This window comes from Elephantulus edwardii, unplaced genomic scaffold, assembly GCF_000299155.1.
Source record: "Elephantulus edwardii isolate Elephantulus edwardi_28Jun2011 unplaced genomic scaffold, EleEdw1.0 scaffold00090, whole genome shotgun sequence".
Classification (NCBI taxonomy): Eukaryota; Metazoa; Chordata; class Mammalia; order Macroscelidea; family Macroscelididae; genus Elephantulus; species Elephantulus edwardii.
The window spans coordinates 2256984-2269531 of record NW_006399840.1 but is presented as its reverse complement, the minus strand read 5'-3'; the positions used below and the strand labels follow the sequence as shown (position 1 = coordinate 2269531).

Here is a 12548-nt window from a genome sequence, read left to right as displayed (position 1 = left end):
TCCTTTTGTGACTGAGTTGTTTCATTGAACAAAATGTTCTTTAGAGTCTCCCTGTCATGCTGTACTTTACAAATACTTGTTAGTTCTTTAATTGCAAAGTATTCCATTGTGTTTAATATACACCATAGGTTTTTCTGTCTGTTCTTTCACAGATGGGCATTTGAATTGGTTCCATTTTCTTGCTACTCTGAATAATGCTCTTATGAACATAGGTGTAGACAAAGAACTCTGTTTGTGGCTAACTTCTTATTTCCTAAGCGGTGAAACAGCTGGGTGATGGGGGATTGCTATGTTCAGCTTTTTGTGGAAATGCTGAACTGCCTTTCATAATGGTTGTAACATTTTACAATCCGCTAATATTGCATGAGAGTTCCAATATTTCCACATCCTCTCCAACATCTATTGCTTGCTGACCTGTTAAACTTTGCAATTCGGCTGGTGTAAGATGGTATCATATTGTTGTCTTGATTCGCATCTCTCTGATCGCCAGTGATTTTGGATATTTCTTCGTGTATTTGATGGCTGTCTTAATGTGTTCCTTTTTGAAGAGTTTTCATTTCTTTTGCCAATTTTGGGATTGAGTTCTCGGTCTTTATCTTGTGGAGGCCCAGTAGTATTCTGTAAATTATAGTTAGGAGATCTTTGTCTGAAATGTCATTACCAAATGTTTTTTTCCCAGTCTGTGAACTTTCTTTTCATTCTGTTAGCAAAAGGTTTTGATGCATATTGGGATTGGACTTTTAGAAGGTTTCGTTCATCAATTTTATCCTCTCCTGGTTCTGCATTTGGGGCTGTATTTGCAAGCATGTTTATGTCCTAGGCTAAGGCTTCTAAGATTGTTTTCCTTTTGTCTCTTATGATCTTTGTGGTTTAGGCTTTCACCTCTAGGTTTCTGTTACAGCCTGAATTTGTTTGGATGCCTCTTATTTTCTTCTCTTTTCTTATTGTCCTAGCTAGTACTTCTAAGACAAAATTAAATAGAAGTGGTGATAAGTCTGGCCCCTGTTTGCAAGAGGAATGCCTTTAATCTCTTTCCATTGAGAATCATCTTGGCTCTTGGTTTTGCACGTACGCTTTGCACTATGTTGAAAGCACTATGTTGTTCTCCTCTATTCTTATTTTGTTGAAGTGTTTTAATCAGGAAGAAGTGTTGAATTTTGTCAAAGAACTTTTCTGCATCAATTGATAGAATCATATGGCTATTGTTCTTTGCTTTCTAGTTGTGATGAATTATATTTATTGTTTTTCTTATCTTAAACCATCCTTGCATACCTGTTAGGAATCCCACTTAGTCAAGAAGATCCCCTGCCCACCCACCCCCAAGCAGCATTTTTTTTATTTATAGAGTCCTAGGCCTTTTCCTTTGCTTTCCTGGACATAGCATCTAGCTGCTCACCAGTCTCTACATACCAGCCTGTATCCTCCACAGTCACCATCTAGCTGTGCCACCACTAACAGTCTACAGGATGCTGGTCTGTTGCTCACCAGTTTCTCCAAAACCAGCCCGCATATCTGTAGTCATGTGAGTCATTCCCCTGATAGGTCTGAGTCTCTGGGAGACTGACCTTCTGGTGAATCTGAATGAGGAATTGAGAAACAGAGCCCCAGATGGACCTGTTTGTGTTAGAAATTATGGACACACACAACTGGTTATTGATGTTGCTGTGATACTGAATGCTGTGCCACTGGTGTGTCAAATGCCTTAATGGTTACCCTTGGCAGACAGTGTTGGGTAGAGCTCCAAGATTAAGACAAGGTTGGAAGCAGGAGTGTCATCCACTTCCTAAACAACATGTCTTTGAAAACTCATTGAACATTAGAGAAACAATGATAGCTATCGAACAGGGTTCAGATCTTTTGGTATAGGACCACTATGAGTCATGTCCAAGTCAAAGGCACTTAATAACAACAACAGAGTCCTAACCACTTCATGGGTAGGAGGAGTGAGAGAAGTTTCTTCCTTTATCCAGGAGCCTCCATAATGTTCTCGTTTTGCCAAACACATGGCAAGTGGCATCATGGGTTTGGGAAACTCATGATAATGTTTAATTTCTCTCTAACAAGGTGGGTGTCAATCTCTGCTTCTGAAAGAATCCTGAACTTGGGACTTTCAACTGTGACTACTCCAACCTCAATTTCTGAAGATTTAAAGTCAATTGATAGCACAGTATGCGGCATGTAATTGCAATTTAAACTGTCTGTTCACATGTCTAACCAAATTTCTTCTTCACTTTTTTTCCACAGAAGATGGTTAACTCAGTTTGTTTAACTCCTGCTGCAGTGGCCTTAAACCCAAAGTAATAACCTGTAGGATCACCTGAGGGCCTTGTTCTTCACCTATACCAATTAAGGTCATACAACAACCAAGAGGACTCATTTCAGCATTCTGTGTGTTGTTGTTGTTATGTGCCGTGGAGTCATTTGCGACTCATAGCAACCCTATGCACAACAGCCCTAAACCCTGCTCTATCCTGTGCCAACTGCACTGCCTCTGACACACCCATCCTGATTACCCCAGTCACCGAATCAATCCATCTCATAGAGGGTCTTCCCCTCCTGCACAGTCCCTCCACCCTCCCAAGCATGATGTCCCTCTCCAAGGACCCATCCCTCCTGGCAACATGTCCAAAGTATGTCAGACGAAGCCCCAGAATCCTTGCCTCCAAGAAGTAGCTTGGTTTAATCCTCTCCAAGATGAATCTGTTTGTTTTCCTGGCAGTCCATGGTACATTCAGTACTCTTCTCCAGCACCACAGCTCAAAGGCATCAACTCTCCTTCTGTCCTCCCTAGTCATTGTCCAACTCTCTGATGCATAACAAGCGATTGCAAAGACCATGGCCTGTATCAGGCGCACCTTAGTCTCCAGAGAGACACCGTTGCTCCTGAGTACTTTAGAGAGGTCCCTAACAGCAGACTTTCCCATCGTGATACGCCTTTTGATTTCCTGACTGCTGGTGCCAAGAGTGTTGACTGTGGAGCTGAGAAAACTGAAGCTGTGAACAATCTCAATCTCTTCGCCATCCATCCTGACGCTGCCAATTGGTCCAGTGGTGAGAATCTTGGTCTTCTTGACATTGAGCCTCAGTCCATACTGAAGGCTGCAGTCCTTGACCCTTCACAGCAAGTGCATGAGGTCCTCCTCATTTTCAGCAAGCAGGATTGTGTCATCTGCATAACGCAGATTGTTAATAGATCTTCCACCAACCCTGATGCCACAATTCTCCTCTTAGAGCCCAGCCTCTCAGATAATCTGCTCTGCATACGTGTTGAAAAGGTATGGAGACAGGATGCATCCCTGGCATACACCCTTCCCAATTTTGAACCATGCAGTGTTACCCTGCTCTGTTCTGACTACTGCCTCTTGGTCCAAGTATAGGTTTCGCATTAGCACAATTAAATGTTCTGGGATTCCCATTTTTCTCAGAGTCAGCCACAGTTTGTTATGATCCACACAGTCAAATGCCTTTGCATAATCAATGAAACACAGATAGACATTCTTCTGGTATTCTCTGCTTTCAGCCAAGATCCATCTAACATCAGCAACAATATCCCTAGTACCATGACCCCTTCTAAACCCAGCCTGGACTTCTGGAAGTTCTCTGCTGATGTGCTGTTCTAATCGTTTTTGGATGATCTTCAGCAGAATCTTGCTTGCATGAGAAATCAATGACACTGTTCTGTAGTTTCCACACTCAGTTGGGTCACCTTTCTTTGGAATGGGAACAAATATAGATCTCTTCCAGTCAGTTGGCCAAGTGGTTGTTCTCCAGATTTCTTGGCACAACTTGGTGAGCACATCCAGGGCAGTATCTGTGTGTAGACCTGAGAAATACCTGCAATTAATTTACACAACATATCTACAGGAATCTCTTAGCCCTACTTGTATTTCCAATTTGTTGCTTCGTATCGAGCCCTCTGTACTTGGCATCTCCTGTCAGCTGTCATTACTGTCATCACATATCCAGTGTTTTCTGTTATCTTGAATAAGTGAGTCACTGTGCTGGAATCCAACAATTTGTCAAGTGCTTTCTTCATGTCACAATTACTGCACAGTTTTCCCCTTTGACAGCTACCAATATAAGGCCATACTCGTTAATTGCTTTAAATGTTGACTGGTGCTGGAACCACAAGATATGTTGGTATAGCTTGAAGCATAGTCTCCTTACACCACAAGGCAGTAAACCCCACCCAGAAGTTGTTATGAAGCATACACACACACACATACCCCTATATCTTTAGATAGACAGATAGATGGGAAAAAAGAAAAATAGGTAGATAGATTACATAGAGAGATAGAGAAAGAGATGATGGATGGGTGGGTGGATGGATAGATAGATGATAGATAGATAGATAGATAGATAGATAGATAGATAGATAGATAAACTTGGATTATGTAGGCCAGGATTTTGCTAGGATTTTTGCAACTATTTTCATTACAATTATAATGTCTGATTAGCCTCTAATTTTACAAAGCCTTTCTCTTCGTCTAACTTAGTATTTGTTATCTATTCATTTTTATGTTTCCATCTTTTCACTGCTATCCATTGTAATCATTCAAGAATAATTCTTTTACTGAATGAAAACCAATTTTAAAAATAAATAAAAGCTGCATGTACAGCAAATGGGGGAGAAGGGAATAATTCTTTCTCTTAATTTCCTCTAGATTCATCATTGTTCTGCAGTTTTGAAAAATATTTTACTCTAATATTGTATACTACTCCATTGTGTAAATGTAGGGTATTTTCTTTAATCATTCATTCACTGACAGACATTTGGTTTGTTTCCAATTCTTTGTTCTTGTTTAATAATGCTACAGGAAAACATAGGTAGGCTTATGTCAAATTATGTCACAACTCTTTTTTCCTTATGATACATATATCATAGGTTTCTAGTAATATAATTCACTAATATGTAATCACATTTTCTGTATTAAGTCACATATTTTTTGTAGTGTTGCACAACTTACGGTTAATATCTTTAGTGGAGAAGGAAGGAGATTTCTAGGTGGCACACTGACAGATACTCTAAAACCAAATCAATTGCCCTGAATAGTAAACTTATTGCCATTATTAAAGGCTAAAAGAAATTATTAAAGAGCTCTATTTGTAACTTGGTTGCAAGAGTAAAATGGCATTGATTGAATGCATCTTGGAGGAGTGAGGAATTCTCAGATGCTTTCTTTTCTGGTTTTCTATTCCCTGAATTATCTCAACCTTTACATGGATTGGTCTGGTCAAGTTGGGATCTTCTCAGTCTCATGACACTTCATGAAATGAATTGTTCCCCCAAGAATCAGACTCCCTTGATTGCACATCTTTCCTTTTCTGGCTTTTGGTCACAATTCTTTTGCCCACAATTCTCTTCTTGTGCCTGCTGAGGCAATGTAGACATTTTAGTATTCTATGTTTTATATATAAGAGATGTCTGCAAAACACTATAAGATATTATCTCAGCCCAGTAAGAATAGAAAATTTAACAGAACAGCAAGCAACAAATGTTGGTGAGGTTGTGGAGAAACTGGAACCCTTATTCACTGTTGGTGGGAGTGTAAAATGGTGCAATCACTGTGGAAGGCAGTATGGCGCTTTCTCAAAAAGTTGCAAATAGAGATACCATTAGCAATTCCACTACTGAGAATATACCCCAAAGAAACCTAACTGCCATCCAAGCAGATATATGTACACCCATGTTTATTGTGGCTTTGTTTACAATAGTAAAGAGTTGTAAACAACCTAAGTGTCCATCAACAAACAAATGGATAGAGAAGTTGTGGTATATCCACACAATGAAATACTACACTACATTGAAAAACAAGAAACTCATGCAATATTATTCAAAATGGGTGACCCTGGAGGACATTATGCTGAGTGAAATATCTCAGTCACACAGGAACAAATACTGCGTGGTGCCACTTTTGTAAAACAGGACTGACATCGGGATTGGGGGGAAACTGAGAAAGATGGGATAGATAATGTATACTGCATTGAAACAGATGAGGGGGAAAACTGTTTAAAAGGGACATATGATTAGGTATTTTTGTCATGACAGGAGACCAGAGCAAAGGCTGCATAGTGTAGTGGATCTGGGGGGGAGGGATTGTAAAATATTGAAAGAATTTTTCTTTCACTTTTCAAAGAGAAGAGTGTACTTGGGGGAGGGGTGGGCAGGAAGAAAAGTGCAACAATGAATGAATGGAAATACAAAGTCTCTGTATTTTAAAAAAAGATGTGTCTTGGGTACTCTCCTCATTCCTTTCCACATGAGTCTATCTTATGGGCCAGTTAGTGCAGCTTCCTCCCTCTTGCTAACAGTCACCATGGAATCGTCGACTGCTAGGATCCTCTGTATCCACGTGTGTGCAAGGCCTGACAAGACTAGAATAGTAAGAGAAAAATAAGGCCATTACAAGGTGAAAGGGTACAGGAATAAAGAAATCCTGGGTAGGATTGTTTCTTATTAGAAATAAGGTCACACTTTTTAGTTTCATTTTATATGTGTTAATTTTTGTGGTATTGAGTTATATTTTGAAAAGTCAGTACTTTTAAATGTAGCTAGTTAGTCCAGCAACTTCTGTAAATCCTGTACACTAAAGAGGATGATTTTACATATATTTTTCTCATTTTGTCCTGTTACATGATTCACGCCATTTATATACGTGTGTATAGATTGATTTTAAACACTGTTGTTTAATCTGTTTTTCTTTTTTTCTTGTCAATGTCTTTTCAACGATTTCCAACATTGTGAGACATTTTTATATTTTCCCATTACTTATGGTAAAGTTTGAAGCATCTTAAACTAACATGACAGGCTGTATGTTTTTGTGGAGATATGCAGTTTGAATTCACTAGCTGCTCCACAGGAGAAAGGTGGGCCTTCTCCTCATATGAGTTTTATTGCACCAGAAAACTGTGCTGGAGAGTTAGCTAGGGGTCATTTCTGACTCAATGGCACGCATTAACAACAACAAAAATGGATGAAGCTATCCAGTCAAAAGGCAGAAATTGACAGAACAGACAAGTAAATATAATCTAACTGTATACTGTATTAAAAGATTGATTTACATCCAAAGGCACAAACAGGTTGAACGTGAAAGAGAAATATTCTATACAAACAGTAATCAAAGAGACCTGAAGTGGCTATACTACTGTCAGAGATTGAATTTTATCCACCAAAAAAAATTTGTGTTTACTTGGCTGGGCCATTATTCTCACTGTTTTGAATGTAATAATAATAAAATATGGCTGTTGTGATCTAAAAATTTGGAATGATCCAACCAGGATGACTGTGGCAGGCTTCAGAGCTGCTGTCCATAGGGTCACTATGGGTCGCAGTCAATTCGATGGCACATGACAACAACGACATGATCTATTATGCCAGGAATTACCAAACTGAAGAGAAACAGTATTGAATTCATAGTCACAAAGAATATTTCAAGACCTATACTGAAGTACAGTGCTATGTATTTTGTTGTTTTTATTTACTGTCAAGTTGGAAACAGCTCATAGCTGACCCTCCAGCACATTTTCCAAAATACTTCATGATCCAATAATTCAGAAAATTATAAGAGTTAAATCTTAAGACCCTTAATCCTTAACAGAGATTAAAGGGGAGAGAAGCCAAAAGAGAGAGACCTCTGTACCACCAAGAGAGACACTCACTGCAGTGGATTAGTTGACCCTCCGTTGGATCAGCAGCTGTAAATGACATAGATAGAGGGAGCCCATTTTTTTCTTTCTCAGTTGCTGGTATATTTGAACCACAGAGAGGTGCAGCCTTTGGTTTAGCAATGCAACTCCGTAAGGACACACTGGCAGAGCACCAAACCAGAAAGCAAGAAACTTCAAATCCATTGCTGTCAAGTTGGAAACAACTCACAGCTGAACCTCCAGCAAGTTTCTGAGGCTATAAATTGTATGACAGAAGATTGTTCATCTTTCTCCTGCCCAGTTGCTTGTGGAATTGACTAGTTACTGACGATGTCACCAGAGGTCCCAGAGAAGAAGGGACAAGAACAAAATATGTCCTTTAATCCTAGGAGCCTGTGTCAGAAACCTCCCTGGAAATTGGCCTGCCAGCACACAGAGTCTGGTGGCTCAGTGGTAAAGAGGTACACTGCCAACTCAAAGGGAAGTATTTTAATCCACCAACTGCTCCACAGGAGAAAGATGGGCAGTCTCCTTTTGTGTGACTTACTGTTACTGCTTCTGAAAATGTGCTGGAGGGTCAGCTATGAGCTGTTTCCAACTTGACAGTAAATAAAAACAACAAAATACGTAGCACTGTACTTCAGTATAGGTCTTGAAATATTCTTTGTGACTATGAATTCAATACTGTTTCTCTTCAGTTTGGTAATTCCTGGCATAATAGATCATGTTGTTGTTGTCATGTGCCATCGAACTGACTGTGACCCATAGTGACCCTATGGACAGCAGCTCTGAAACCTGCCACAGTCATCCTGGCTCCCAGGGCACGTAGATAGCTGTTCAGGATAGCTGTGCTGCCCTATTTACAGTCCTGTGTCCCCTTGCTCTCCTTTTTTGTGTTTTTCATTGCATTTTTTCTTTCAGTCAATGTTTGAAGTACTTCTTTTCTTTCTAAACAAGGGATAGAGATGATTCAGATCAGGAAACATCCATGGTTGTAGAGTGAAAATGGCTGCTGTGCCGAACAACCCATAAAGGACACATTCTTGTACTACTGGAGTGGAAATGAAGGGTACAAACAAGTACCTCTCTGAAGAAAAGCAGTTAGGGTCCTCCTTAGAGGCAGGATGGTGGTGAAACTTTGTTTCACATATTTTGGCCATGTAGTCAGGAGAGGCCTATCTTGGGAAACTAAATCATGATGGGAAAGGTGAAGGTGGAGAAAGAGAGGAAGACCTTCAATAAGATGGATTGACACAGTGAACATAACATGTTCAAGCATATCAGAGATTGGAAGGGTGGTACAGGATAGGACAAGGTTCCGATCTGGGGTCACTATGAGTTGAAGTCAATTCAAATGACTTTACAACAGCATGTACCTAACAATGTTGTTGTTGTGTACTGTTGAGTTTGATCTGACCCATAGCTGACCCTCTAGCGAGCGGGTTTTCAGAGGCAGTTAATCGCATGGGAAGAGATTGCTCATCCTTCTCCTGTGGAGCAGCTGGTGGATTCGAACCACGCCCCATCAGAATTGCAGCTCAGCTTCTTGACACTAGGCCACCAGAGCTAGTATACCTAAACTATGAAGCAAATGAAACAAAATTGAAGGGAGAAATAGTTTTACAATATTTGAAACTTCTGTAAACCTCTTTGAATGATGAATGGAATCTCTAGACAGAAGATCAATAAGGAAATGGTGGTTGTTGTTGTTGTTGTTGTTAGGTGTTGTTGTGGTGACTGAGTCATCCTGGGAGACGTTTGCCACGTCCTGGCCCTGGCCTTGCCTCCCCATGCCTGCCTGCCATCCCCCACTGAGCTCTACACTCCTGATGTTGCTTGGGTGCTGAGCCATTCCTGGCCAGGTTAATAGTAAAATATTTCCTGGCCAGCATGTGCTCCAAAGTTTCTGAGACCAAATGTCTGCTGCTTTCTGATGGAGGTACCTAGAACCTACAGGAACCATGTTTTGACAGAAGACTTAGTACATTGATAGGTTACTCCCTTGACTGGGGGTCCTGGTTGCTCCTGACCAAGACAAACAAGATGTCCCTTGGCTAATCAACTATTTCTTCCCAGCATTGCTCACTTGGTGTACATCCTCGAGGAGAGACCCATGGAATCAGATCACTACCGCTTTCACTGGGAACATCAGACATGCACAGCCAACAGCAGTGGAGGAACACTGTGTTTAAGTGAGTGAACTCTGGTAATGGTAGCTGGACTTCTGGGAAGCCTAGGTCCCCTCAAGCTGGTTTGGCATCTCTAGAGCTATTCAGGAATTTGGTCTGACTCAGTTTAAAAGCCACTGGATCAAGACTATGAAGGGTTTTGAATACATCTTAGCCAAGCTGCAAGGTTGCAGCTTGCCCGTTCAAAAGCACTTATTAAAATGGCCAAGGAAGCCAAGGAAAAGACAAAGGCTACAGCACTGGCACCACTGGCACAGCACTGCTACAGCAGTGGCAGCTCAGAGAAGGCCAAGGTCCTTGCCAACAGGGTGGCCACCAAGAAACAGCAGCAATAGCAGACGCAACAATTTCTGTAGCCAGCACAGGTCCTGCACAGCCCTTCTCCCACCCCCCACCCCCCAATTCTGTTCTAACCCTTCTGCCTAATCCTCAGTGTGCCTCCTCCTCCTCCTCCTCCTTCTTCTTCCTTGTTGTGTACCATCAAATCGGATCTGACTGGCACAGGAGGAGATTACCCCTCCTTCTCCTGCGGAGCGTCTGGTGGATTCGAAACACACACACTAGTGATTGCAGTGCAGCTTGTCAGTGTGTTTTCTTATTAAAAATCCATTTCCAGCCCTATCTACTCCTGTCTAGAAAGTGGGTGGGTGGAGTGAGGGCAAGAGTCCTATTTGGCATGCAGTATCTGCTCTGGGCGTGCTTATCCCCACGTTTGGCAACTGAGGCACGAAGAGGCACAGAGTTTCCCAGGGCCAGTGTATAAGTGAAATAGTTATAAATGCTGGCGTGTAAGTTCCATGAAGGGAGCTCCGGTGGCCTAGTGGTAAGAAGGTGTGCTGCAAACAGACACTGTATGGCACACAGTTCTAATCCACCAGGTTCTCCATGGAAGGATGGACAATCTCCTCCGTACAATTTATTGCCTGTGAAAACCCGTTGGCGGGTCAGCAATGGGTTGGTTTTGACTCGACATTATGCAACATCAAGCCCTTTGAAGGCAAAAATCTCTCTGTTCTTTGTTGTGTCAAGTACCTGGAACATTATCTAGTATTCACAAGCAATGAATAAATATTCGTTGAATTAAAAATAAGCCACCAATTGTTCAGATGCAAGTTCATATTGAAACCAAAGAAAATGAAACAAACCCAGGAAAGCTAAAAATGCAGTTTTGAGTATATGCCATATGAATGTATAAATTATCTCAAGATTTGTAAATTCAGGCATTGTAGATCAGAAAAGTGGGATGATATCAAGGATATCATATATAAAGAAAGCAAAAGGTTATTAAAAAGAAAAGATGGAAAGGGATGTCAAAAGAGACACTGATTGCAGCTGTGTCAAATTCAGTGCCTAGCCCATCAGTGGCAGGCACTGGCTGGAAAGGCTGCCAGGGAAACACTGTAACTCCTGGGCCCTGTTCCTCTCACTTAAACCTCAGGGATAAGTTTTGTTACGGATTTTTTTGTTGTTGTTGTTACAGACATTTTAAAACAATAAAACAAAACAAAGCACCAAAACCACACTTGATGAAGCAGAATAATCCGTTTCTTAAAATTCTTTTTAAATAAAATAAAAAGACTGAAATTTGCTCTAGTATGTATTGTTATGTGCCATCAAAGCAGACCAACTCTAACTGACTCTCCAGCAAGTTCTCAGAGGCAGAAAACTGCCAAGGAGGAGATGGCTTATTTTTCTCCCATGGAACAGCTGGTAAATTGAAGCACATGACTGAGTTGGCATTACAGTACCTTACAACTTGGCTCTGAGTACAGAGGAGCTAAAGCGTAAGGCAAATGAAGAAATAAGGAAAAATGAGGGAATAAGAAAGGGAAAAGATTATTTCAAAGGGCAGTTTGATAAGACAAGAAAAAGATTATAACCAAATTTGCAGAGACCTGTTGTTGTTGTTGTTATGTGGTGCCGTCGAGTTGTTTGCGACTCATAGCAACCCTATCGTGCTTGACATTACTAAAACTAAAAGAACTGAGGGGTCAACCTTTGAGTTGCAGTACTCAAGGATCTTTTTCTTCTTTGGTTTTCCTTTATTCATTGTCCAAATTTCAGATGCACATAAAACAACTGGAAATATTGTGGCTTGGCTCAGGTGTACGATGGCCTTTTTTTCCCTATTAATAATATTTCTTTCATTCCTGTATATTGTATTTTTAATAATTAATTCTATTGATCTATGCCCACCTCTTCAAGGCCCCATAGCATCCTTCCTTCTCTGCTCACTAACCTCGGCTATCCTAGTAAATTCTTCCCTTTCGCCTTTTCTGCCCTCCTGTGTCTAGACAGCATAATATTGAGTGAAATAACTCAGTCACTCAAAGCAAGTACTGCGTAAGACTGTTATTGTGAAAAATAGAAGGATAACTGAGCAAGAGATGTCGAAATGTTCAAAAGGTGAAGGGGAAAAGGGGGGCAGATTTTGTGTTTACACACACACTCTCTCTCTCACACATACACATGCATGTATTTTCATGGCAGTTGTTGAGTCCATTTAATTCATGTGACCTGTATGTGAACTCAGTTTCGTAGAGTTTTCAGTGAGAGAGAAAGTGTGTGTGTGTGTGTGTGTGTGTGTGTGTGTGTGAAGTAAATAGCTCGACCTTTTATTATTTTCTTTTTTATTTTAATGAAAGTTTACAGTGACTTTGGATTTCCATTCGTTCATTGTTGCACACTTTCGTTCCTGCCCACCCCTCCTCC

At 40.8% G+C, this 12548-nt stretch overlaps 1 pseudogene; it reads right to left on the bottom strand.

Moving 5' to 3' along the window:
* Positions 1–2016: 2016 nt before the first annotated feature.
* Positions 2017–12548, bottom strand: part of LOC102869602 — a 15152-nt pseudogene continuing 4620 nt past the window's right edge.